Genomic DNA, 27638 nt, shown 5'->3' on the forward strand with positions numbered 1-27638 from the left:
AATAAATGAATAGACAATTAGAGGAACTATGCAACATGACGAAAAAATAAAAAAGTAAAAAGCAGTTAACAGTAAATGTTACAGGTATTCCAAATATTAGTATTATAAAGCATACAGTTTAAACTAACTATATTTACCATGCTCAAGGAGATAAAAGACATAATGGAACACACAGGCAAAGAACTGAAAATTATAGAAATGAACCCAATTAGAAATGTGAATTAGATTAATGACTTGATTGGTTTAAGGAGAGAGTGGACACAGCTAAAGAGAGTTTATGAACTTGAAACTACTTTGAAAGAGCATGTACTGATTATGAACAGAGAAACAAAAAGGTATAAGAAATAATGAGATATCTAGCATGAGCGTGCATGCTCAGTTATTCAGTCATGTCTGACTCTGTGACCCTGTGGACTATAGCCCGCAGGCTCCTCTGTCCTTGGGAGTCTCCAGGCAAGAATACTGGAATGGGTTGCCACGGCTTCCTCCAGGGGATCTTGCTGACCCAGGGATCGAACCCAAATCTCCTGCAGCTTCTGCATTGCAGGCAGATTAATTATCGCTGAGCTACCTTGGAAGCTCCAAAATATAGCATTTGTAGTAAATTAATTTAATCAGGTAAATAGTATAGGATAATCTTCATGCAGAAAAAAATGATTACATATGGAATCTCAGAAATGCAGAAAGAAACAAAAAGCAGTAGCTAAATGGTGAGCTGGTGAGCAAATAAAAATAATTATAGTACATACTTAACAATGATAATTATGTTTGTGATTTTAAAATACAAATTATTAAATTACACAAAAAGTATGATATAAAAGTTAGGAAATACAATGATCTAATTTCCTTTTATTGTCCTGTAAGAGGGTAATAATGACTAAAATTTGATTGTGAAAACTCAAGCAGTCATAGTATGATTCTATAACAACTATAAAAAAATTGTAAAAGGTACAATTTGCAAGGTAATAGAGAAAAATTTGGATTAATAAAAGATAACTAATCAATATAAAAACATGAGAGTAGAAAAAAGGGACATGAAATTAGCAAAATGATATGTTTAATCTCAGATATATGAGAAAATATATTGAATATATTTGATTAAAATACAAAGATTGCTGGTCTTTCAGAAACACTAAAAACCAAATTCTGTACTGTGTAGAAAAGACATCAAAAGCATAGGGATATAGAAATATTTAAATCAAATGAGTGATAAAAACACACAATACAAATACTAATAGAATATTTTCATGTTATATTTAAACAACAAAGTAGACTTTACAATAAAATACTAATACAGATTACAAAGGATAATTTTGATAATAAAAGTATCAATTAAATGGTCTCTCCAGTGGGATGATAACAATTTTGATATGAATTGCATTTTATTTGTAGATTGTTTGGGGCATTTTAACAATATTAATTCTTCTAATCTCTTGAGCACAAAATATATTTCCATTTATTTTTGCCTTCTCAATTATTTTTATCAATATCTTAAAAGTTTCAACATCTTCACCTCCTTGGCTAAATTTTTTCATAGGTTTTTTTTTTGTTGTTGTTGTTGAAATTTTTTACCATAAATAGATGTCACATTTTGCCGAATGCTTTTCCTCCATCTATTGAGATGATCACACGATTTTTATTCATTTAGTTAACATGGCATATCATGATTGATTTGCAGATACTGAGCCATCCTTGCATCCCTGGAATAATTCTCACTTGATCATAATTTAGGATTCTTTCAGTATATTGTTGAATTCTGTTTGATAATATTTTGTTGAAGATTTTTACATTTATTTTTATCAGAGATATATGCCAGTGATTTCTTTTTCTTTTTTCCCCTGTGGTATCTTTGTCTGGTTTTGGTATCAGACTGATCTTGCATTGTAAAACAAATGTGAAAGTATTTTCTCTCTACACTTTTTTTTTTTTTTTTGTGGAGTTGGGGGGGTATTGATTTTTCTTTGAATGCTTGGTAGAATTCACCAGTAAAGCCATCTGGTCTTGGAATTTGGTTTTTTGAAGGTTTTTAATTACTTATTCTGTTCACTAGTAATTCTTCTACTCAGATTTTGTGTTTTATCATAATTCAATCTTGGGAATTTGTGTGTTTCTAGGTATGCATCCATTTATTCTAGGTTGTTCAACTCATTGGTATATAATTGTTCATAGTGACCTCTTATGATCCTGTGTATTTCTGTGGTATCAATTGTAATGTCCCTTCCTTCATTTCTGACTTTATTTATTTGCACTCTATTTTTTTGTAAGTCCAGCTAAATGTTTGTCAATTTTGTTTACCTTTACAATGGACTTCCCTGGTGGCTCAGACGGTAAAGCATTTGTCTACAATGCAGGAGACTGGGGTTCTATCCCTAGATTAGGAAGATCCCCTGGAGAAGGAAATGGCAATCCACTCCAGGACTATTGCCTGGAAAATCCCATGGACAGAGGAGCCTGGTAGGCTACAGTCCATGGGGTCGCAAAGAATCTGACACAACTGAGTGACTTCACTTTCACTTTACAAAGAGCTAGCTTTTATTTTCATTCATCTTTTCTGTTTTCTTTATTAGTCTCTATTTCATTTGTATATGTTCTGGTCTTTGCTATTTCTTTCCTTCACTCATTTTGAGCTTTTTAATTTTTTTTTCTAGTCCCTCAATGTGTAAAGTAAGAATAATTTTTTTTCCATGCAAAAGGCATGTATCTCTATGAATTTTCCTTTTGAGCGCTGATTTTGTTGCATCTCATAAATTTTGGTATGTTGTATTTCCATTTTAATTTGTCTCAAGGTATTTTTTATTTCTCCTTCACTATTTTTATTGAAGTTGTTTAGTAGCATGTTGTTTGATCTCTACATATTCGTGACTTTTTTCTAGTTTTTTCCTTGGAAATGTTTCTAGTTTTATACCATTATTGTAGGGAAGAATGCTTGATATGATTTCAACCCTCTTAAATTTATTAAGAATTTGTTTTGTGGCTTAGATTTAGATCTTATGATCTATCATGGAGAGTATTCCATGTGCTTTGAGAAAAATGTGTATTCTATGACTTTTGGATAAAATGTTCACTACATATCTAGTAAGTCACTTTATTCCAATGTTTTGATTAAGGCACATATTTCCTTATTGGTTTTCTGTCTGGATAATTTATACATTGATATAAGTGGGGTATTAAAATCCCCTGATATTATACTACTGTCTTTTTCACCTTTTACATCTGTTAATATTAGTTTTATAAATATAGGTGCTCCTATGTTGGGTACATATTTACAATGCAATATCCTCATGTTGGATTCACCCTTTTATCACTATATAATGTCCTTTTTAATCTTTTCTTATAATCTTTGTTTTAAAGTCTATTGTTTTTCTGAAATAAGTGTAGCTACCTCAGACTTATTTTGATTTTCTTTTCATGAAACACCTTTTTCTATCCCCCCTCTTTCAGTCTGTGTTTGTCCCTACTGAAACAAGTCTCTTGTAGGAGCGTATAGATGTAGATGGGGCTGGTCTTTTACCCATTCAGCCACTCCATGTTTTTGATCATAAATTTTTGAGGTATTATTAAATCTCACTAGGAAAGCATCTGTTTCATCTAATAAGATGCAATTGCTTCTAAAGAGACATCTTCTCATGACCTAGATCTTTCTGGGAGAAAATGCATTCTGTGTTCTAAGTATCCCTTCCTTTGCCACTGTATAATCATCCATCCAAACCAGTCATCCACCACAAGCCTTGGGCTGAAAGTTAGTGATCTGTCAGTACTTAAAGAATGCTATCTTATTATTGGTGTATTTAGTCAAAGTGAGATTTATTTTCCCAATCAATAGATGTCTGCATCAAAAAGTGTGTTCATTCTTCTCACCAGTGTCATTTCACTAGAGAGAGCAGAAGACATTCAGTCATAATAGGCTATGATCTCTTACAAACAAATGACAACCATTAAGTGTTTGGCACACATATGCTAGTGACCATGATCTGTAAAGTCGGTGAGCAAATTTCCCACAATACTTGACAACCTAAGCCTTCCAAGTATATCACATGCTTGCCATGAATGGTGGTTTTAGAGGGAACAAATAACACAGTAAATTATAATCAACTCTTCAAAATTGGTATGTTGTAAAAGGACCTTTTTATTTATACTTTATCTTCACAGGATAATTCTCAGAATAAATGGTGAAATATAGGTATTAAAGAAATGAGGTAATAAACTTTTTTTTCCCCCATCACTGAGGTTTTCTTATAAGCCCGAGTGTCCTCTATTACTAGTTCTCTCTGACTGAATTTCCTTTTATTGGAGTATCCAAATCTCATTACTGATAAGTAAAGAGTTTCTATGGATTAGTTGAGACTTGAAGATTTGTTTAATTTATATCTATGTGCTTGTTTTACCAGTGATCACGTGAATACTATGGTTCTGGTCTAAATTTATTTCTAGCCTATGCCCACTCTCCTCCGTCATTTCTTTTCAAAACAGCATGTTGAATATTTAATATGTACTGATATTTATGCTAAGAACTTGGAGATACAAAGATGAGTAAAATAATTTCTCTTCCCTCAAAGAGTTTCTAGGCCTGGGGGACATTCAAGGATAGAAATAGCTACCCACAGTCTCTAATAAGATTCTTCCCTTCTCACATTCACTTATATAATTCTAGAAGCAAGTAGAAATGCAAAAGACCCCTAAAGTTCACTGTAAATATTCACTTAAAAGAAAAGCAAAATACTTCTTCTGTGTTATCAAGGTATTTAACAACTCCAGATAGAAATAAAACTGTCTATTGGCAAATTTACAATTTTAACAATAATCTAGTCTTCAAAAGATTATATATTTTTTGTTAGATATGCTTTAAAAGTCATTGAATTTAAACTAAATATTTTGATACTGAATATTTGTAAGTTGCCAATGAGACAATTTTGGCCATATTACTACTAGTTTTGACCGAGCAAGCACTTAAAATTTTCTTTCATGGTTTTATGAATAGATATTTTTACACATAGATATTCATCTTAATTTTTTTTTAAATTGAAACTGATCATATAGTCTATGTCCTGAACCTTGACAGAAAAGTACACATTTATTGCATACAATAGATGTATTCACAAGATAGGCTAAAACAGATTCCTCATAGCTCTCAAGTTTGCCAAAGACTGATTTCAGTTCAGTTCAGTTCAGTTCAGTCGCTCAGTTGTGTCCGGCTCTTTGGGACCCCATGAATCGCAGCACGCCAGGCCTCCCCATCCATAGACACACCCAAAATTTAACTCAAGTTTCTCATGCCTAATTAAATTTAAGGCAAAGTTGTATAGAGCTAGTTTAATCAAACATCCATCAATTCCACCCCCACTCCATATCCAGGCTTGCATCATGCAGCATAAATATGGTTGCTTGAGACCCATCCCTATAAAGAAGGAAGAGAGGGAAGACATTGTGAAAAACCAAAGACACAGCCAGAAAACCATCAATTTCATTTCCTTATTTGGAGGGTGAGCAAATCTTTCACTTTTCCCAGAAGATTTCACTTTTATACATAATATTCTCATATAATTGTTAACAGTATCCTCTTCCACTGATAAAGACAATATGTTGCTTTGGATAAGAACTATCTGATATATTTAGACTTTACTTATTTGATATAAATTGACTTTTCTACATTAGACTTTCTCTTGGCTATGATTACTAGTTTGGGGCCATAAAATGAGATTGTTTCTAAGATATTAGTTTAGCAAATGCATAAGGAATGCCTGTAAGTATGCATAGGCAGATTAAACTTTAGATGATCAGCAAAATATACACTCACATTATCCCAGAATATGCACATGTAAATCAAGCCAAGTAATAATTATCCAATTTTCAAAATATTTATAATCTATGACCAGAAAGATAAAGCACTGAGATCCTACCCAGTATTTATTACAGGTTTTCTAGGTTTCAGGAAGCCATGTTGGTTTTTTTAAGGTATATTTTCAAGATTCTTTATCATGGCTATCCCTATTTTACAATGACTCTCATCTAAACACAGAGAATAGCCATACTATTCAAAGAAATGGGGACTAGGTGACGTTTTCCTGGAAAGGATGTGTCAGTTTAAGCAATAAATAGAATTTTAGCCTGTTTCTTACTGTTTGTTCAGCACAGCTGACTAACAATGGAAGATTTAGAATGAGCCATTCATATGAAATAATTGATTTTGGCATACATGTTAAGCACAGGGAGAAGGAAACAATCAAGATAGAATGTCTTCTAAGAAGGCATTCCTTAGAAAATTGTTTTGCAAATTTTGAAAGAGGTGTTGGCAGCTTTTTAATGGGTGCTAAAGATAGGAGTGTCAGAATACACTTCTCCTGGGCTCAAACATTATTATCTGCAAAACCCTGGGTTACTATTAAGAAACTCACAGTGAAAATTTTGCTTCTCTGATCATAGAACTGTGAACCTTTCACTCTGGTTTCATTTTCTTACTTCAATGCCAAGAGGATAGGAGAGAACCTGATATGCAAATTGAAACCAAAACATGAACAAGGATTCAGTCCCAGGGTACAATCCTCAGAGGGAAAAAGGAAGTTTATGAACTCTGCGTTCAGTGGGAGCAGGCTACAAAAGAGTTTAGTTGTCCTTCTAGAAAACAAAAATTAATTTGCTTTGGCCAAATTAAAATTAATTAAAATTATGCAATGTCGCCCTTGTGTTAATTTTAACGGTGAGGTTGTTGTGATTTAAGGCTACAATTAGTTCTAGTGTTTGAAAGAGAAGCTCTGTAATCGAGACAGGACATTTTAATAATCCTGGTTATAAACATTTAATACATCATCTTTAGGGACTCACAAACACATTGTAATTAACTTTTACAACTGAAATAAATCAGATTGCATTAGCATATTGCAAAGGAAAAAATCATTTGCATGATTGAAAACAGCTTCAGAAAATTATGTATAACAGGCTTCATGCAAACACCAGCATAACTTTTACCAGGTTTCTTATATGAGGATTCTTTTTAACAAGTACAGTTGAGGATTCTGTAACTAATTATGACTTTCACCATAAAAGGAAATATCCTGGGTTTGAAGAAGCAGCAAGAGTCATTCTCTGGTCACTAGAACTATGTCCAACTTTATTGTAAACTAATTAGGAAATATTCAAATAAAAATATGATGACTTGGTCTGTAGCTACTTCTATGCTACAAGCAAGTAATTTGGTCAGGAGAAAAGAAATTTTATTCATATGTTATTCATCTGTCTAGTGCTAAAATCTTTAGCAGGAAAAGAGATGCTGATATTGGACAAACAAGTGTTCCTTTGTCCAGCACTCAATCTGCTTCGTAGAACTACCAATGCCTTCCTGACTGGTTGAGCTGTGACTGATATGCAAGCTGTGACAGTCTGCATGTTCACTTTGGAAGTGAGCCAATGGAATAAGTTCTTATTAAACACTGGCTCCTATTTTTACCAAAGAGATTTCAGGTCAGTTGTACCAACTGGATGCCCCATTCATCCTTGGGCTTTGGTCAATTATTTTGTCTACTAAGTGATCACTGAGGCCTAGTAGTTATTAAAAGCATAGATTCTGTAGTCACAGAATCTAGGTTTCCTAGGTTTGAATCCTAGTTCCATCACTTAGTCACATTGTATTCCTTGCCTCAGTTTCTCTATATAAAAACAGGATAATAAAACATGTGCTGAAAAGTACTCTTGTGAGGAATAAATGAGATAATGCATGCCAATCATCTTAGAATAATGTCCAGAACACTCAGTTAGTAAGCACTCAATAAACATTAATGATTATCACTGTCACTAATATTTCTATGGGCTACCCTTAGGCCAATGCCTAAAGGAAGAGGGGAATCAGTTCATTATGGTCTGGAAGCTGGTGACTTTCCTGTATAGACTCTAACCAGGGCTTTAACAAATATGCAATTTCCATTCATTTATCCAATTAATATTGTGCCTCTGCTATGTATAAAACATTATCAGATTTGCAAGAGAGGACATGTTTGTGACACTGGGACTGAAGATAAAATAAACACAGCAGAGTCAGGGATCAATTAACTGGTCAGAAGTCTCACCAAGTTATGAAATTAGGGGGAAGAGCATGGCAAGTTTAGATTTCAGGTTCTAGGCAAAGTAACTAGAAGCCTACCTCCCAGACTTTCCCAATGCTCCCTCCAAAAGGGAAACAGTTTGAAAAAAACCTAAGAATCCCCAAGTAGAGCAGGACAAAAGTCAAAATTTATGGCTCAATCTTTGACCAAAGGAAAGGAAGCAGGGTAAGGCGTGCTGGTGAGAGTATTCTGAGTTGCACTGAGACTGTTCCCCAGGATGGTTCTGAAATAGTCCTTTCTCCCTGCTACTAGGATCAATGATTAACAACTAAATGACAAGGATAATGACAGCATTTTGGAAGGCAGGTTAAAGCTTATCATTTTGATACAAAGCAAGAAAGAGATTGTTGATTATACAAAAACAGGTTAGTGGTTTCTCTTCAAGTATTTCTACTCAGATTTGCATTTAATTTTGACTCTAGAAATGGATCGTGAATGAACTGAAAATGCAATTTGCTCTTATAAATTTTTCTTCATTTGGGTCTTTGTTTTAAAAGCAGAAGGGTCCCTATTCTGTCCCTTTCTGGGGGAGGTACTTGGACTCTTTCAATGGGAATCTTCTCATTTCTCCTGAGGCTATAGTTTATTGACTTAAAAGAGCAGTAGTTTAATTAACAGAAGAAATGAAGCCTATTGCATACTTAACCAGACATTTACCTAAAATCAATAATCTAATTGCCACACCTACAGAGGGGATAATGTTTATCCTATTGAAAACAATTCATTTGTATCTACATGTTAACAAGGTGATTGGTGGTTTGTTTAAGAGACTAACCTGATCTGTAAAGTGATAATTTATTGAACAATCAATTAATCTTTTTAGTACTACAAATATAAACAAGCAAGAAAGAGCCACAGTGTGTCTGCTTATGAAAGGTCAAATTTAACAGACCTCCATCTTGAGCTCTTTCTCAAACAGCACAAAGATGTAGAGGCAATGAATAAAAATTAAAGTTTCACACTATCCCCTTGGACGTGACACTTTCACAGGGAGCCAATAACATGCAAAACATCTGCAAATACATAAAGTAGTTTAGACCTATATCCTGTCTTTACAATGAATTCTTTCTCTAAATTGCATTTACCTTATGACAGATACCCATCAAGCCTATCCCAATGATTCTGGTACACCCAGCTGTATATACTTACATATTCTCTAGGCTTTTAACTCAACAGAAGGAAGAATTGTTTCCTATCTAGAAAAACAGATTATTACATTTATCTAAGACTATGGGCCAGTGTCAAAAATCTTTAAGTTTTAAGTTGAATTAAGTAGCCCACAGTCTGCATGTTTGTCCAAAGTTTATTTCAATTTTTTCATCCTGAATAATTGAATGTGAGGTTTCCCAAGATGTAAGGTACCCCTTGTTTTATAACTATTCCCAAAGCATTTCATTTCTTAAAATAGTCATAGCCTAGTATGAATTCTCTTGCATCTATCTTCAAATTTGACTAATTTAAATTCCAGGATTTATACCAAGATAGTTCAACCTGCTAAAAACATAATTGATATAATAATTATATCAACCTGTGTCCAGGTATGAAGAGCAATTTAAATATCCTAAAGATTTCAAAGACTTGGACTCAATGTCTTTACAAACTTCATAAAATGGATGTATATCTGCAGAAGAGCAAACAAGGAAGTGGTTATGGGAAAACACAGTATGCCAAATTCATCAAGTGAAAAAAAAATTTAGGTTTTAGACATGGGGTTTTAACTTTGGGTTTTAAGCAGAGTCATTCTTCATTTGGGGTTCTCGAGCAAGGGGTCTAAGATGAAACTGCATGGGCAAAAGTTGCATCTTTACTTTCCCTGATTTCTAACTGAAAGGGAGCATTCCTTTTCATTATGAATATGGAGTAGACATCATAACAGTACTAACAATACCTGTGAATGTCACCAAGAGATGTTACAGATATGTTCCTATTGTATTCCACGTGTTACAGATAACTCAGAGTATTATGTGTGCACAATACACCTTTGAACTATAGTGGATGGGTAGGTATGAGACCTGTGACTGCTGCTGCTGCTAAGTTGCTTCAGTCGTGCCCAACTCTGTGTGACCCCATTGACGGCAGCCCACCAGGCTCCCCTGTCCCTGGGATCCTCCAGGCGAGAACACTGGAGTGGGTCGCAATTTCCTTCTCCAATGCATGAAAGTGAAAAGTGAAAGTGAAGTCGCTCAATCGTGTCCGACTCTTAGCGACTGCATGGACTGCAGCCTACCAGGATCCCCCGCCAGTGGGATTTTCCACGCAAGAGTAGGGATTGGGGTGCCATTGCCTTCTCCAATGAGTCCTGTGACTAGATCCCATTATTTACTATCCTAACAAAGAAAAGTGTATATTGTGGTATGATGTTTGTCTTTTTAAACATTTTAATGATGGTTTTTTAGAACGCATTTTTAAAATGTATTTAATGTATCATTTTTTAAGTGTGTGTATGTGTTTGTTTGTTTGTTTGTTTTAATGAGAAATTTTCATAGGCTTCATCAATCTTCCAGAAGAATCCATGGGCAGATGTTTTCGGAAAGACTCCTGGCTTGGAGTTCCACAGCATGGTGATAAACTTCCCTGTATAGCGCACAAGGCAGACTTGCTCATGGGTCAGGGAGCATTTCCCTGGCTGCAGGCTCAGATTCAGAATCCTTCTTATCCAAGCATTATTACCAACTATGGGCTTCCCAGGTGGCTCAGAGGTAAAGAACCCGCCTGCCAAATGCAGGAGCCGCAGTTTCAGTCCCTGCATTGGGAAAATCCCCTGGAGAAGGAAACGGCAACTCACTCCAGTGTTCTTTCCTGAAGAATCCCATGGCCAGAGGAACGTGGCAGGCTACAGTCCATGGGGTCACAGAGTCAAACACGACTGAGCACACCCATGCACGGACTAACACCAACTAAAGCACAACTATTACCCTCTGACGGCTCCTCTTTCATTCCCACAGAAACTATTTTAGGTGAAATTTTCTACAAATAATGACTGTAACAACAGCTATCATTTATTGAGTACCAGTACTTTACCTATGTTATCTAACCAGGACTCACCAGGATCCCACGAAGTGGGTGTTTTCATTGAATAGATATGAAAAATAGCTTAGAAGGGGACAGAGCCGGTTTTCTAAAATCTCTGCTTCTTCCAGTATCCTAACACCAACAACTGCGTTTTTTTAAGAGAACTAATGAGGTCATGTATGTTCATAGACCTTCATATTAGCCAATAAATAAAACATAAAGTATATATTTTATCATTATCGTAATATGTGGCTCTTATCAGTCAGTCTTCCACATGGCTTTGTATGACAATTATCTAATGCTTTATTGTTGCTTTTGAAAACAAAAAAAAACTGGATTATTAAGAAAATCAAAGCGCGGAGAGTGAAAGGAATGTTCTGGTCAGAAGATGTTGGCATGACTTAAGACCCTCTTTTTAGTAGTACTTTTGTGCTTAGTACTGAGATGTCATGGAGTTGAATGAAACTATTCCTGGGCCTTCAGGGGACTCCTGAGTGTAGGAGAGATGGCAAAAAAACTACCGAAAATAAAAGATAAAATGATAGAGCTGAGGTTTATGGAGTAAGCCATATGTCAAATGCTTTTCTGAAAGATCTCTATATAATAAGCCACTTAATCAAAATAATTTCAAGAAGTAAACACTAATTTCCCTCATGCGTACAATAGGGAACTAAGGCAAAGAGAGGTGATGTTAGTTGCCTGAGGATAGTATGTGGTGGAAGAGCAGGGATTCTGACCAGGGCTCATGCTCTAAATCCCTGCCACTCATAATGAACCAAATGTTCCTAGTGCGGTGGCACCAGTGATGAAGTAAAGATGGATTCTGATTGAAAAATTGCCGATCATTTTCCCAACCTGTGTTATATACACTTGAACACTCATCTGAGTCACCTGACTTAGTAGGTATCACTGAGTCTCTACTATGATAGTATTAGCCATTTCTGACAATTCATCATCTCAGTTGTTACAGAGATTTATAACCCTTTCGGATCTGACCTGTGAAAGCAGAGAGCTGATTAGGAGGATCAAAGGACAATTTACATTTTCCATAAATAATTAAAAATTCCCATAAACATTTTCCATTGAAAAAGTGGCCAAAGCACTTATTATAAATAAGGAGATTATCATCCGGGAAGAAAAAAATCCCATTGACTTTGGGAGCTAAATATGTTCATAGGGGGATCCCCTTCCACATTCATATATGTTTATTTTTTTACATAAATTTTTAAAATTCTGGAGATACATTTAGAACAAGGATAGAGTACTGTATGATTTACTTATTCACATTTTCAGGATTTTTCTATTATATTATACTTGGCGGTAAGAGAACTTAAATCCAAACTAATGTTTTGCTTCTTCATTGATTCTCAGTATAAGAATTCATTTTTTATAAGAACTTATTTTTTCTTGAGAAATCATTTCTCTACTCAACAAGGAAGGGTTTGGTTTTTTTATTGTTTAAATTTTAAATTTATTTTATGCTTGTTCCTAACATAATTTAAAGTATTTAAATAATTTTGGTCATTGGAATGTTTTTAAGATACATGTTCTTCGTTTTTTCATTGGGATTCTAAAGTCATCTATTTCGACTATACTGCTACTATTATCCGATTTATGATTTTTCTTCTTTTAAGAGTGTACTCAATAGAATGCCCTGTGTGCACATGTGTGCTTAGTTACTCAGGTGTGGCCAACTCTTTGCAACCCTATGGACTGTAGCCCTCCAGACTCCTTTGTCCATGGGATTCTCCAGGCAAGAATACTAGAGTGGGTTGCCATTCCCTTCTCCAGGGGATCTTCCTGACCCAGGGATGGAACCCTGGTCTCCTGCATGGCTTCAGAGTCTTTACTCTCTGAGCCACCAGGGAAGCCCATAGAATGCCCTAGCAATGATAAAAGACTAATTTTCTATCCTGACTCAGATGGGTCCTTCAGGAGTCTATGTTCAGAATATATACCAGAATAAGAGTTTTCATAACATATTTCAAGTATTGGAAAAGAATAGAGTTTACTTATGTCTAAATAGGTATCTATTTCTGGACCAGAGTGAAATGTGAGACCCTCCAATGTTTAGTGTTGAAATCTTAACAGAGAAATTAGGCAAAGGCCTGGTAAGAATTGGAGCAATGAGCAGGAGAAGCCAAGTAAAGCCAGAGCAAATAACAGATTGGCCCCAAGTCTGAAATGAGAGTTTAGCACTTAGGAGATCAAGCAAGACAAGACAAACTATAATTTGCACACTGGAGACCCAAGCGAGTTTGTCCAGTCAGTATTCCAGAGTACTGAAGCCTTTTTTCAAAATCCATAGATCAGCTCATGAGAATGTCCCCTTGACGAGTATTAAAACCTTTGTATTAAACACTCCCCCTACGTTCTTTTACTTTGAATTCTCCTTAACCTATCAGGACTCCTCACACCTTTGCTGGAATCGAACTCTGCAAATTCCTTTCATTCCTTGAAAGTGGACAAAAGTGAATATTAAAGAAGCAGGGAAAGATCCAGGAGGTAAGGGTCAGCCCACATAGGCAGACCATATCACTTTTTTTAAACATCATTATACAGGGACAAGTTATCATTGAGATTTCTTTTAAAACAGAATTTTTACTTTACCCCTCAAACTGCTGTTGACAGTTTGTTTCCAATAGTTTGCCCGTTATCAATTCTGGCCTTCCATTTTTCCGAGGACTATTGTCTTAATGCATTTAACCCTTTCTAGGTTTTGCTTCTTCATCTCTGTTTTACTTTTATTCTTTTGGACTTTAGCCATACACAAACATCCCAGCTAATCTTTCCAAATTAGCACAGCACCAGCTCTGGAGGGTCTCATTAGATGTGCAGCTGAGATTTATCAGATCTCATTTGCCTAATATGGAGCCTAACTTTGGGCACCTGGCCCTTGCAGTGGGGGGTAAGGGAGAATAGGAACGGGTCTTTTGTCACTGCTATGCAGACTCACTAATTTGCTCCGCCTAATAAAATTACAAATGAATACAGCTTTATTCCCATTGCCTTTATAGGTTATAATAACCTTGGTACCCCATAACCTCCTGCTAGCTGAATTAATCAGATCATATTAATATTTCTTCTTACTTTCTTTTAACTGGTTCTTCTCTTAATTAAAGGGGCCAAAGACGTAAACAGGGTAGGTGACTAGAAACATGGCGTCAGGTTATAAACAAGGCTCATTAAAAAGATGGATGTGCAAGCCGACTGCAAAAATTGCTTACTTCGCAAGTGTACATTTTGTAATTTCCTGACGACTAAAAGAACTAATGCCAGACCCCACCCCCTCCCTTTTTTCACATGTATAAAAGATGATAATTTTTGAATGCTGGGGTGGGAATGGCAAAGCCCAGGAACCTATTCATCAACTAGAATAAGGTCTTTCATATTATAAAACTCCACTCCTTTCCGATGAGCCTCCAAATGTGAAATATATTCGAAAGAGGAGGAAAGGAAACAAACAAATAACAAAAACCAGTTAGTGAGCTAAGAAGAAAAAAAAAAAAAAGATGAACTTTTAAAAGAGAACATTAACATGTATTAAACCACAGTTAGATTTGAAAGAGAAAATCAGGAATTTCTTAAAAGACAGATAAGTCTTCTGAACTTGCAAATATCCAAGGATGCATAGGACCTGGACACATGGTCCTGGACACACAGAACGCAATGAGAGCTTGATCTTTATGTGTGAAAACAACGGTCGAAGTGGACAGTCCATGATACCAAGCTTACACAAAGTTTTAAGGGCAATAATCCAGTAGAACTTGAAATGGTATGATTTAGGAAATGTAATTCTGGTGTATTTTCCACTGTTGTAAATACTTTGAATCCAATCATGCACTGAAATGATGGTGCACCTAGACAATGCTGATAAATAGGTTCACATAGATGGAATGATTTTTTAATATTATATACGCATTAGATAAAATGTATACATTATGCATATTATGTATTTATAATATATAAATATGCATATATATAATATATGTTTCTATTGGTATACTCACACAAATTTAGAGGCTCATTCAGTTATGGTCCTGGCTTTTGAAACTTTTGCTCACGTTCACTTTCCCTAGCAAGAAGGCACCAGCATTTCTATTCTCACAGCAATTACCAGCAAAGCCCAAGCCCACGGTTTCCTGTCCTTCCATCTCCCTCCTCGACAAAAGAGAAAGTGATTCTGACAGGTTGATGCACAGCATGACCAGGCAAGACCTCGCTCCTTCATGAATAAATTAGAGATGAAAGTTTAACGGATCCCCTTGCATTTTTATGGAGGGACCTCATCCTAATTTACCTAAATGCTTTGAGTAGAAGGAAAGAAAATGTAAGAGGCTAAGGTGGAAAGGTTAAAATCCGTGTTTAAATGGAGGGTTTTTTTTTTTTTTTCAACACACCACAACACATGGATGCCTGCAACTATACTGATGATTCCTTACTCAAATGTTTGAGGCAAAAACCAAAGAAAGGAAGATTTTTTTTCCTGCCACTATTGCTTTTCGTATGAGCTGCTGCAGGTTTGACCAATAATTCTGAGTTCAAGAAATCTGGTTCAGATAAGTTGTATATAAAAATATATAATGCAGGATTGGAGACTCTGAACAATCTGTATTTAAGATCATTTTTCTCAATGGAGCTCAAACTCTGTGCAAATGACATTTTTTTTTTCCTCAAGCAGTTCTAGTATATGCTTCACAGAGTGACCTATTTTAGTATGTTCCTCACCAATGCATTTTTAGTACTAGGTGGGCGTACCAGGAGATGGTGGGGTATGGTCAAAATATATGGTTTTCCCATATAGGATCAGACCAGTGGGCTAATGGTTTTGGAATCCTCCTGCTGGCGGTGGCCATTACCTGATGCTTCAGAAGCCAGGAATGAATTTGCATGACCCCAGCCCTTCAGATGTCCCCTGTGGAAAAATAGGAAATTGGCAAGGAGGATCATTTCACGGATGTGCTAAAGTTGTCATTCCTAGAAAATCTCTGACTTCAGCTCTGTGCCTGGTGAGTTCACTTACAAATGTCTTCTGAGCTGTTCCTGTTTGCAGTTGATCGTTTTATAGGGAGAAGAGCCCTAAACTCATTCTTAATCCTCCTTGCCTTTGGCTCTTGAAAAGGTTGCTAAACACTGAGAACTGATAATATTGGGACTGAACGTACAGACTTGTCAAGCATGGCTGAAACCATGAGGGAGAATACTTTTAAAGAAGGGTCAGTGAAGAAAATTAAATCATTTCAATCACTTAGTTTTTTAAATGGTAGTTTAATATTCAGCTATAAAACAGCAGAGGAAAAATAGAGGCACATCTCTTCATTTCGTAATTCCACTATTCCCTTAATACTTAACCAGATATTCTTAAGGTTTAAATATGTGCTTTGTGTTTTAAATAATGCTTTCTTAGCATAAAATCATTTTGACGTCTCACTGTACTTTGTCTGAATAAGGAAAACTCTAGTCCATGGCATACCACATAAACATTTTTATAGAAAGCCTTTTAATTTTACTTAAGTTTTTTGTAATTGCCATATGTGTTTCAAAAATAAATAAACCTCAAGGACAAAATATGCTATTTTCATCCCAGCGATTCTGAATTTTAATAACCATTCTAATTTAGTATTAACTAAAAGCTTTAGTAAAAACTAAAATTATTTCTGTTTCACAAAAATAATTGTGAGACACAATTATTTCACATTGTGTTTTTTGCTGAAATGACTAAAGTTTTGGAAATATTTACCATGATCCACCATTAAAATTTCCAACAACACCTTAATGAGCTTTTGGGAGCACCCAAGATGATTTCTACTAAACAGAAGCACAGCATTTTCAGAGTCCTGCCTACTAGCTGTGCATATTTTTCTGAATTAAAACTCTTTTTTTTCCCCCCTTCTCTTTTGATCATCTTTCTGCAATGGATTGTCTTGCTTTCTCTCTCTCATTTGTCATTAGAGGAGTGTAATTTCAAGACCCTTTTATTCTACTTGCAACTTCCTCTAAACAAAAAGACACAATAAATAAACACAGGAGATAAGACAGTTCCCCCACCACCTCCACCCACTCTTTTCCCTTGAATCTCTTGGGCCGCCAGAACCACTTTAGTCCTTCAAATATTGCCCTGAATTAGTATCCACGCTGATACAGGAGGCAAGAGTGTATGATAAGAATAAACACCAAATGGGGTCCCAACTGTAATATGTGTATTGATATATATTTTTCCAGTACTTTTGGCAAACCTATCTTGCTGACTATACTGATGAAGGTTGCAAGTAATTGTGTATGCGTTTCTGTGAAAGATAAATGACCTTCCTTCCCAAGGACGCTTGGCCAGGCCTTAATCCTGAGTGTGTGTGTGTGTGTGTGTGTGTGTAACTGTTTTTTTGAAGGCCTGACAAGGCATCTTGATCATTTCCTCATTTTGAGGCCTACCCACAGCCTCGCACACGGCCCCCCTCTCTGAAATGTTATTATTCTGTCATGAGGCCTTCTACGGCCAGGATGTTACTTCATTTCCACGTTTTGTCTCAGCCCGAATGTGAATGATGCTCTTTCAGCAATATACAGCCGCTTGAACTCCCCGCTGCTGGCTTACATAAATATACAACACCCGTCTCGCCCTATAACTCACGTTAGGCCTGGAAAAATAGTGACTTCCTTTATTGGTCAGATTCTCTTGCAATTCCCAACAGCTGTACGTTCTCACCTCTGGGGATCCTTATCTTCAAGTTTCCATTTGTCTCAGCACTATTCCAGTGGATTGCCAATAAAAATGATTCCCGTTTTTATAACCCTTGAGAACACAGGAGCCAGCTTTCCAGAGAACCCGATCCTCCCACCCGTGCCCCCCACATACACACACAATCAAACAAACAAAACCTTCTTTCGACTTACCAAAAAAAAAAAAAAAAAAAAAAGATGTGGTTTGTGTTTAGGAGAGATGGCCTTAAAACTGAGCAAGTTGGAGGGTTCAGGAAAATGTGAAGTATGGTTCTGAAACATTAATTATAATCAAGAAAATCTGTATTTTTCTTCCTTGAGAGAACAAATTGGGGAATATGGCATGTAATCATTAAAATAACACATGCTCAGAGGTATATTTAATATACATAGAGGTAAGTAACTATCAAAAAGGAATACCACGTTCATATTACATTAGTTACTTTATCTTTGCTAAGAAAACTTAATCACTTCCTTGTGCCTCTAAACTGAAAGGTATTTTAAAATTTCATGGGTTCTTTGAATTCATTATTAAAAGAGAAGAGGTAGGAAAGAAGAGTGCTTTTGAAATGGAAATTTCTATACAGTTAAATGGTAATATAATGGCTGCTGGCTGGTGCTTCAGTTGCTAAGTCATGTCCAACTCTTGGGACCCCATGGACTGTCGCCCGCCAGGCTCCTCTGTCCATGGGATTTCCCAGGTAAGAATACTGGAGTGGGTTGCCATTTCCTTCTCCAGGGGACCTTCCCCACAGAGGGATTGAATCAGATTCCCTGGTACAAGCAGTATCCTCACTGCAGGTGGATTCTTTACTGGCTGAGCCACCAGGGAAGCCCAATGTAATGGTTAGAGGCACTTAATGTAGTTACTGATGCCAGTGAGTGATGAACTTGAGGGAGGGCTCTGCTATTTAGTGCTGTGGAATCTGGGATAACTTACTACTTATCTCTGAGCCTCAGTTGCTACATTTGTCAAATGGGGGCTAAGTTTCTCCCTCTCGAGATGTTTTGAGAATGAAAAGAGATGCAATAACTAGTATAATTCAAAGTGCTCTCCAAATAGAAGATCTATGTTATTTTATTCCCTCCATACTAAAGTTGTGGTTACGCTCAGCAGTTTTTAAATAAAACTGTTCTGGAGGAGTAGGGCCATGAGATAAAGAGCATGAGCAGTGTGGGTAGTAGTATCTTCCACAAAACCATACACTCAATGGAAGGGCAAGAACAGTAAATATTAATGTGTTAAAGCTACACTTCAAAAAACAGAGATGTGGATTTAAGAAACAGAGAAACGGCCAGATTAAAGTGAGTGATACCCCTCTCTTTTATGACCTCACAAGTCTCCATAAGAGGAAGCAAGATGGTTGCAGACATATAGCTTGCGTTCAGTTCAGTTCAGTCACTCAGTCATGTCCAACTCTTTTCAACCCCATGAACTGCAGCATGCTGGACTTCCCTGTCCATCAACGACTCCCAGAGTTTACTCACACTCATGTCCATTGAGTCGGTGATGCCAGCCAACCATCACATCCTCTGTCGTCCCCTTCTCCTCCCGCCTTCAATCTTCCTCAGCATCAGGGTCTCTTCCAATGAGTCAGTTCTTCCCGTCAGGTGGCCAAAGTACTGGAGTTTCAGCTTCAGCATCAGTCCTTCCAATGAATATTCAGGATTGATTTCTGTTAGGATGGACTGGTTGGATCTCATAGCAGTCCAATGGACTCTCAGGAGTCTTTCCCAACACCACAGTTCAAAAGTATCAATTCTTCGGTGCTCAGTTTTCTTTATAGTCCAACTCTCACATCCATACATGACCACTGGAAAAACCATAGCCTTAGACTAGACGGACCTTTGTTGGCAAAGTAATGTCTCTGCTTTTGAATATGCTATCTAGATTGGTCATAACTTTCCTTCCAAGGAGTAAGCATCTTTTAATTTCATGGCTGCAGTCACCATCTGCAGTGATTTTGGAGCCTAAAAAAGAAAGTCTGTCACTGTTTCCACTGTTTCCCCATCTATCTGCCATGAAGTGATGGAACCAGATGCCATGATCTTAGTTTTCTGAATGTTGAGCTTTAAGTCAGCTTTTTCACTCTCCTCTTTCACTTTCATCAAAAGGCTCTTTAGTTCTTCTTTGCTTTCTGCCATAAGGGTGGTGTCATCTGCCTATCTGAGGTTATTGATATTTCTCCAGGCAATCTTGATTCCAGCTTGTGCTTCATCCAGTCCAGCTTTTCTCATGATGTACTTTGCATATAAATTAAATAAGCAGGGTGACAATATACAGCTTTGATATACTCCTTTCCCAATTTGGAGCCAGTCTGCATTCCACGTCCAGTTCTAACTGTTGCTTCTTGACCTGCATACTGATTTCTCAGGAGGCAGGTCAGATGGTCTGGTATTCCCATCTCTTGAAGAATTTTCCACAGTTTGTTGTGATCCACACAGTCAAAGGCTTTGGCATAGTCAATAAAGCAGAAGTAGATGTTTTTCTGGAACTCTCTTGCTTTTTTGATGATCCAATGGATATTGGCAATTTGAGCTCTGGTTCCTCTGCCTTCTCTAAACCCAACATGAATATCTGGAAGTTCATGGTTCACATACTGTTGAAGCCTGGTTGGAGAATTTTGAGCATTACTTTGGTAGTGTGTGAGATGAGTGCAATTGTGCGGTAGTTTGAGCATTCTTTGGCATTGCCTTTCTTTGGAATTGGAATGAAAACTGACCTTTTCCAGTCCTGTGGCCACTGCTGAGTCTTCCAAATTTGTTAGCACATTGAGTGCAGCACTTTCACAGCATCATCTTTTAGGATTTGAAATAGCTCAACTGGAGTTCCATCACCTCCACTAGCTTTGTTCCTAGCAATGCTTCCTAAGGCCCACTTGACTTCACATTCCAGGATGTCTGGCTTTAGGTGAGTGATCACACCATCATGATTATCTGGGTCATGAAGATCTTTTTTGTATAGTTCTTCTGTATATTCTTGCCACCTGTTCTTAATATCTTTTGCTTCTGTTAGGTCCATACCATTTCTGTCCTTTATTGTGCCCATCTTTGCATGAAATGTTCCCTTGGTACCTCTAATTTTCCTGAAGAGGTCTCTGTTCAGCATGTGTTAGAAGATGGAATTCTAGGGGTAGCTTTGTGCCCAGTGGAAAGTGATGATTTATTATGCAAAACTCTGACTTCTGGTATAATTTTGCTTTCCTGCTCCCACTGTCCACCATTGCCCCAAAGAACGAATAGTTATCTTGGAAAGCAACCTAGCTGTGTTCAACATAGTAAACACCCCCAAAGACAGCTCCCAAATTAACTAAAATTATCCTTTCACCATTTACTGCTCAATACATCCCAGAATACCTTGGCCACCTGATGCAAAGTGCTCACTCATTGAAAAAAATCCTGATGCTGGGATAGATTGAGGGCAGGAGAAGAAGGGGACGGCAGAGGATGAGATGGTTGGATGGCCTCACCGGCTCGATGGACATGAGTTTGAGCAAGCTCCAGGCTATGGGGACAGGGAAGCTTGGCGTGCTACAGTCCATGGGGTTGCAAAGAGTTGGACACAACTGAGTGACTGAACACCAACAGCATCCCAGAAACGTAAAGTTTCTTCCTTCCTGATCTCCTTCCTTGGATGTACATGCAAAAGTTGCTTTTTATACATTCTCCTTGATACTCTCACATTAGACCCAAATCTCCAAAACTGTCTCTCCGAATGGGAGGTGATTGTAATCTTAGAGCCCACAACACTGAGCAGCTCCATCTTCTATTGCCCATTACCTCAAACAGCTGTGGGTAGAACTTAACATTTTCTTAGGGTCAAATGTTCCCTTGTCGGTGGGGAATTTTTTCTGCTCTAAATGAAATGTTACAAAATATATTTTCCCCCCACAAAGCTCTGGAGCTGTTTTATTTATCCAACCGTTCTGAGGACTGTAAAACACGCTATTTCACGTTGTAACATAAGCTCTTTTTTAAAGTGTGCCCTGAGTATTTGCAATTGTTATCAGGCCCAGATGTATCCGAGTGTCAGCGTGAAGCTTGGGTAGTTGGCTCAGATATACAGAACATAATTAGCTCAAAGTCCTCTGTGCTGTTTGTGGTAGGAGCATTGTCTGGGAATAACCATTTGCTTCTCTTCCCTCCTCTTCTCCGAGCAACTCCCCACAACCACCCCCCCTTCCCCACCCCCCCCCGCCGCCACCGCCTCGCCAACAAAATTGTGGCAGATTAGACTCTTTTTCCTGACACTGAAGCTGTTCAGAGAAGTGAAAATATATGTCTCTGAGATTTTTGAGTGAGAGAGAGAGAGCCAGTGACAAAAGTTAGCTGGAATAAAGAAGCAAGATGAATAAAACTGGGGACTGGAAGTAGACAGGTTTAGAGGGTCTCAAATAGAAAACGTTGAGTGTTTAGCCTGTGTGCTTGAAATCCCAAATCATATTATTTTTCTTTCTTCTCCATTCAGTTTTCTCCTTCTAGACCTTCAGTGCTAAAATATAGTTCCATGAAGGGACATTTACATTTTACAGGCAGCATTTCCCAACCAGTGCTCTAGCCAATCTGATATGATGCAACCAAGGAGGGGCATGGGCTAACCAGAGTTGCAGTATATTCGTTTCAGAAATAAAAGGGCAAAACCAAACAAAAATAGGTAAGTCAGTTACCCAACGCAGTCCACATTGGTGAAGGCAGCATAATTCCTTCGTGACCCTTGCAGGAAATCAGTTTATGCCCTGAAGCATGAAATTTGATTGTAATTATTTTAGCTTGCTCCGCTACATATGTTATTGATGATCTTTTCTAAAAACCACCAGCCTTTTAGAAATCCTGCCATAGTACTTGACTCAATGACCTGTAAGGTATACATAATAGAAAATAAACCATGCAGGGTTTTGCTATTGATTGTTCCACAGAACATGCTTCCTAAAGAGCAAAGCACCCATGTTATTCGACAATGGTATATAAAGCAAGATTGTGTTTACAAATGTCTAAATATTTATAAAATGTGCAAATTCCACAGGCAGTAACCAACAGCCTGGGAATCTTGAGTGTCTTAAAAACTTAAAGTTCAAGTTCAGGTAGACATTTTGCCCTTAGCTTATAAAAAGCTGTGTGTTTTTTTTTTCTTTTTTTAAGTTCACTGAAGTAATACGTTGAGATAATTATCTTGCTGATACAGATTTTCAAACCCACTGCTGAAAATGCACATTGTGGTGAAGACTGCAACTAGTCATACGCATATAACAAAGTTCTAAATAACCTTTTGATCCCTCACTTTGCTTTCCTGCTCAATAAATGAGTAAAAAGACAGCTGCTACTGGTGCTAAGTCGCTTCAGTTGTGTCCGACTCTGTGCGACCCCAGAGATGGCAGCCCACCAGGCTCCCCCGTCCCTGGGATTCTCCAGGCAAGAACACTGGAGTGGGTTGCCATTTCCTTCTCCAATGCATGAAAGTGAAAAGTGAAAGTGAAGTCGCTCAGTTGTGTCCAACTCTCAGTGACCCCATGGACTGCAGCCCACCAGGCTCCTCTGTCCATGGGATTTTCCAGGCAAGAGTACTGGAGATAAAAAAAACTAGGTATGTAAATAAAGAATAAAGCAATCAATAAGCCAGGTAGTACAAAATTTGAACTTCCTACTGGTGGCCCCTGAGAGTCCCCAAGTGGTCCCCAAGTCCCAACATGGAGACTTGTGATATTTGTGTATTTGTTGTGGTATTTATGGGTCTGGTGGCAGAACTAGTCTCCTCTAGTAGTGTGTTATCTTAAGAAAATCATACACTTGTCTTGGTAGACAGGAAAGTTCTTTTTCATAATACAGGAAATGCGTGACAGCATATATAAGTTTTCTGTTATTTTTCTCTTTGGGGAATGTCGCCTTCCATTCTGAACAAGAAAACCTAATTGAGAGATTTAAATCTTAATTGCAACTTGAATTCCCACCCACATCCCCTGCTAGATCAAGTTTTACTCAGGGTTTCTCTTTAGTCTCAGCTTCCAAAAATTTAATGCAAACCTACTATATGGTGTATGAACAAACATATATAGTTATTGAGGGGAAAGGGGGGGAAGGATAGTTAGGGAGTTTGAACTGACATTTACTCACTGGTGTATTTAAAATGGCTCACCAACTAGGACCTACTGTATGCACAGGAAACTCTGCTCCATGTTAGGTAACAATTTAAATGCCAAAAAAAAAAAAAAAAAGCATTTGCAAAAGAATCGATACATGTATAATTGAATCACTTTGCTATACATCTGAAATGAACACAACTTGTGAATCCACTGGGCTCCAATATAAATTTTTTAAAAAAAAACTAGTGATGTAGGGAATTCTTGATAATCCTGTAATAAGTAGGAAGGGGGAGCAGGGAAGGGTGTGCTCTGAGGGAACATCCAGAGAAACAGGATCCTAGATTGAGGGGTGGAGGAAAGGAGGTTCTTGGGGACGGATATTGAATGAGATTTAAAGCTCCATAGGAGCTGCAAGGTCACGTGAGAGGTAAGACACATTTCACACAGCAGTATTTCTCAGCGAAAGGCATTTGAATTTGCTTGAAGGTCTGAACTCTTCATTCAGAGAAAAAGTCAGCCTTAGTGCATTCAGGACAAGGTATCTATGAGACACCTGCTCTGCGATTTGTCACAGGGGCACTCAATCTCTGGGCGTCCCTGTAATTTTTTCTGATTCCACTGTGATTCTTTTTTTTCCTCAACTTCATTCCCACAGCTCCTGATTTTGCTCTGATTAGAAAGCCTCTCATTAAGGGCTAGGATACCCCAAAGGTACAACTCAAACCAGGCCAATTTCAATACAAAGAGGTAAAAGGAAGATTTTATAAGATATCTTTATATTCAAAGAAGAGGATGAAAAAGAAGTGGCAGATAACAGAGGCAAAGTGGAATCTCCTCTGAAGATGTTTCCTACATTGTTAAGAAAAGAAATAAAAGAAAGAGGCACCCAAATGCTTGAAGGAACGACACCAGGTAAACAACTGCAAGAGAATGGGAGAGAGCACAGACATCTTTGCAGGCAAAGATGTGCTCCTACCCTCCCCTATCATAGCCACCTGGTGAGATTTTGCAAGACCTTGCCCCTCCTCTTATGAGATAATTTTTCCCTGCAGCCTCAGTTCTGCAAAGTCAACATGGCTTATGAAAATCAAGTTGTATTCTGTATATTTAATACATCATCTCTAAGGATAATCATCCTGGAATCTGAACTTGTTTCTGTTATCTAGCTCCGCTTGACAATGATTTATGAACCAGAAAACAAGATGGCTTCATTTTCATAAAGCAAACGGAACCTTCTGGGCCAGGAGGAGCTGAGAAACTTGTTTTGACTAGTAAACTGAAACAAACATGACATAAAAGTCAATACAACCGCACCACTGGGCTCTCATTTTACAGGATAACTTTCCCCCCAACCCAGCAGGATGACAGTTGAAATGGTGCATTATCCAACAGCAATTTTTATCTTACTAATTACCAGCCTGGTGTGATCATGAAGGGTGCTGAAAAATGGAAATGAGCACATGACAATCATCTCCTAGAGCCATCAGTCTGACTCAGGAAGTGGGAGCTTAAAACAATGTTTTTAAATAAATGTTTTACAGTTTCTATTAAAAAAAAAAAACCTTTGATGCCTTTAACTTAAAAAGATGTCAACATTATTCACCTGATGTGGGCATAAATATTACTCATAATGAACATTTGCAAAATAATTTAATGATGGACATGCAATACACTAAACATGTGAAGACAGACCTTTTACTGTAAACATACATGACATATGCATAATTGCATATAGAGTAATTTTGCTCATTCATATGGGATGGAGGGCAATTTATCAGAATGGTAGAAAAGGCAAAACGTCACAGTTCAAATATGAGCATAGCCATTTATTTTGGGAAAGTCTTTATGCTTCCTGTGCATTATTTTTCTCCTCTGTAAGAAGGGGATAATTAAGACCAGTATGAATCTTACAGAGCTGTTGAGAGAGGATAAAAGGAGATATTATGCTCTGTGTACCTTCATTGCTCTTGGTGAGCTATTCAGCAAGCATTATGGTTTGTCTGTTACCTTCTTCCATTTCCTGTTGGAAAATAAGATAAAGATAAAAACTATTCAAACAGTATCTACTGTTTTAACACGTGAGAGTATGATTTATCTAAATCTCCTAAAATTATACAACAATGGTGACTTTCAAATTACATCATGAACACATCTGGGGGAAATGGGATGATAGTGGCTAAAGTGTCTGATTTAGTCTTTGAAAATTGTCTTAAAAGGAGACAGGAACATAAAACAATGGGCATTTTAATGGACTGCACTTGGCTAACTTCAACGTCTGAATAATTGATTTAAAATCATAACCCTTAGACATGCTGCTAACTATTAAACGTATATGCAAAGTATTATACAGAACATGTGAGATCTCCTATAACTTTCATGTATATTAGATAATCTCTGTCTAGATTTGATTTAAAGCTGATACGCTACAGAAACACATTTCTATTTGTGAGATAAAATGCACAAGTTAGAGGGGTACCCATTTTTGCTTACACCAAGCACTGCTGAATGGTTTTGTCAGTCTCTTTAAGTGAAAATGGAAGAAAGGAACAGAGGTGTCTTTGAAGTCCCCTCCACCTCTTTTTCCTTCTTCTATTTATCTATTATCATTTCTTACATTTTGAATTTTATATTTAAAAAATGCATAACTACTAAATATACATTTAAAATAATGGGTATTTTTTTAAATCCTTGTACCTATCTTCCAAGACTAATATTTCCATGTAAGAAATATTCCATCACCAGTGTAGCAGGAGTATTCCACACTGTCTACCTTCTTCCATCATATACCCATCCCTTAGCCCAGCTTCTCAAAATGCTGCTATCTTGAATTTTGTGTTAATTATTTCCTTTTCTTCTTTAAAGAGTTTTCACCTTCATATGAATCCCTACTCAGTGTGAAATTCAGATTTGCTTTTTAAATCTTTTATGAAAATGGAATGGAATGTGTGCATCTCTCTCTGTCTTCCTACTTTCCCTCAACATTAAGTTTTGATGTTCATTGATGGTCATACACATAGCTGTTCATTCCTTTTAATTCAGTGTATAGTTGTCCTTGTATGAGCATGTCACAATTTATTTTTTAATTCTACCACTGATGAAATTTGGGTTGTTTCCAGTTTTAGGCTAGTTTGGCTAGGCACAGGTATTTCTTCAGGTATACATCTAGAAATCAAATGATTATGTTGGAAGGTACACATATTTCTACATTACTTGATAATGTCAAAACATTGTCCAAAATGGTGACATCGGTATTTTCTCCATGCAACAATGAATGAAACATCAATTTACCGAGTCAAAATAAGGAATATATTCACTGAAAAATGATTCATTCTAGGGATATTGAATCATGAGGGTATCATTTTGATTTTACAATCCGCTGTCTTAGTCTTATAACAGCATTTCAACTAACGTGTTCTTGGCTAATTAACTCAATAACAGTGTTTGCTGTGAAACACTAAAAACTGAGTCAAGAAGCTTGGCCAGGACTCTGCCCAGAATGATCGGAACAAATGAAATGTCATACAGTCTTTAGAACCTCAAAGATGGAGACAGAGATAAAGAAAAACACCAGAGCCCACCTTTCTCTCCTGCATGCTTCATTTGAACTTGGGGAAAAAGAAATGGGACAACACTTGTGCAGTGTGTATATCAAGGAAAAGAGAACTCAAACAATAAAATTTGAATCCAATGTTTCCTGTTCTAGTGATTCAGAAAGACCATCCAGGTGATGCTGAAATTT

General features: G+C 37.1%; 1 long non-coding RNA gene across 4 annotated transcripts in view; it reads right to left on the minus strand.

Moving 5' to 3' along the window:
* The window catches only part of LOC105603050 (uncharacterized), a 72199-nt gene that overhangs the window by 11602 nt on the left and 32959 nt on the right, over window positions 1–27638 (minus strand). Inside the window, exon 6 of one of the 4 annotated variants that reach the window (XR_009597317.1) lies at window positions 25533–25919. The exons of the other annotated variants lie outside the window; for them this stretch is intronic. This is a non-coding gene — a long non-coding RNA (uncharacterized LOC105603050). Of the gene's footprint in view, window positions 1–25532; window positions 25920–27638 lie in introns of those variants that run through there. 4 annotated transcript variants of the gene reach the window in all.

The sequence above is a fragment of the Ovis aries genome, chromosome 18, assembly GCF_016772045.2.
Source record: "Ovis aries strain OAR_USU_Benz2616 breed Rambouillet chromosome 18, ARS-UI_Ramb_v3.0, whole genome shotgun sequence".
NCBI lineage: Eukaryota > Metazoa > Chordata > Mammalia > Artiodactyla > Bovidae > Ovis > Ovis aries.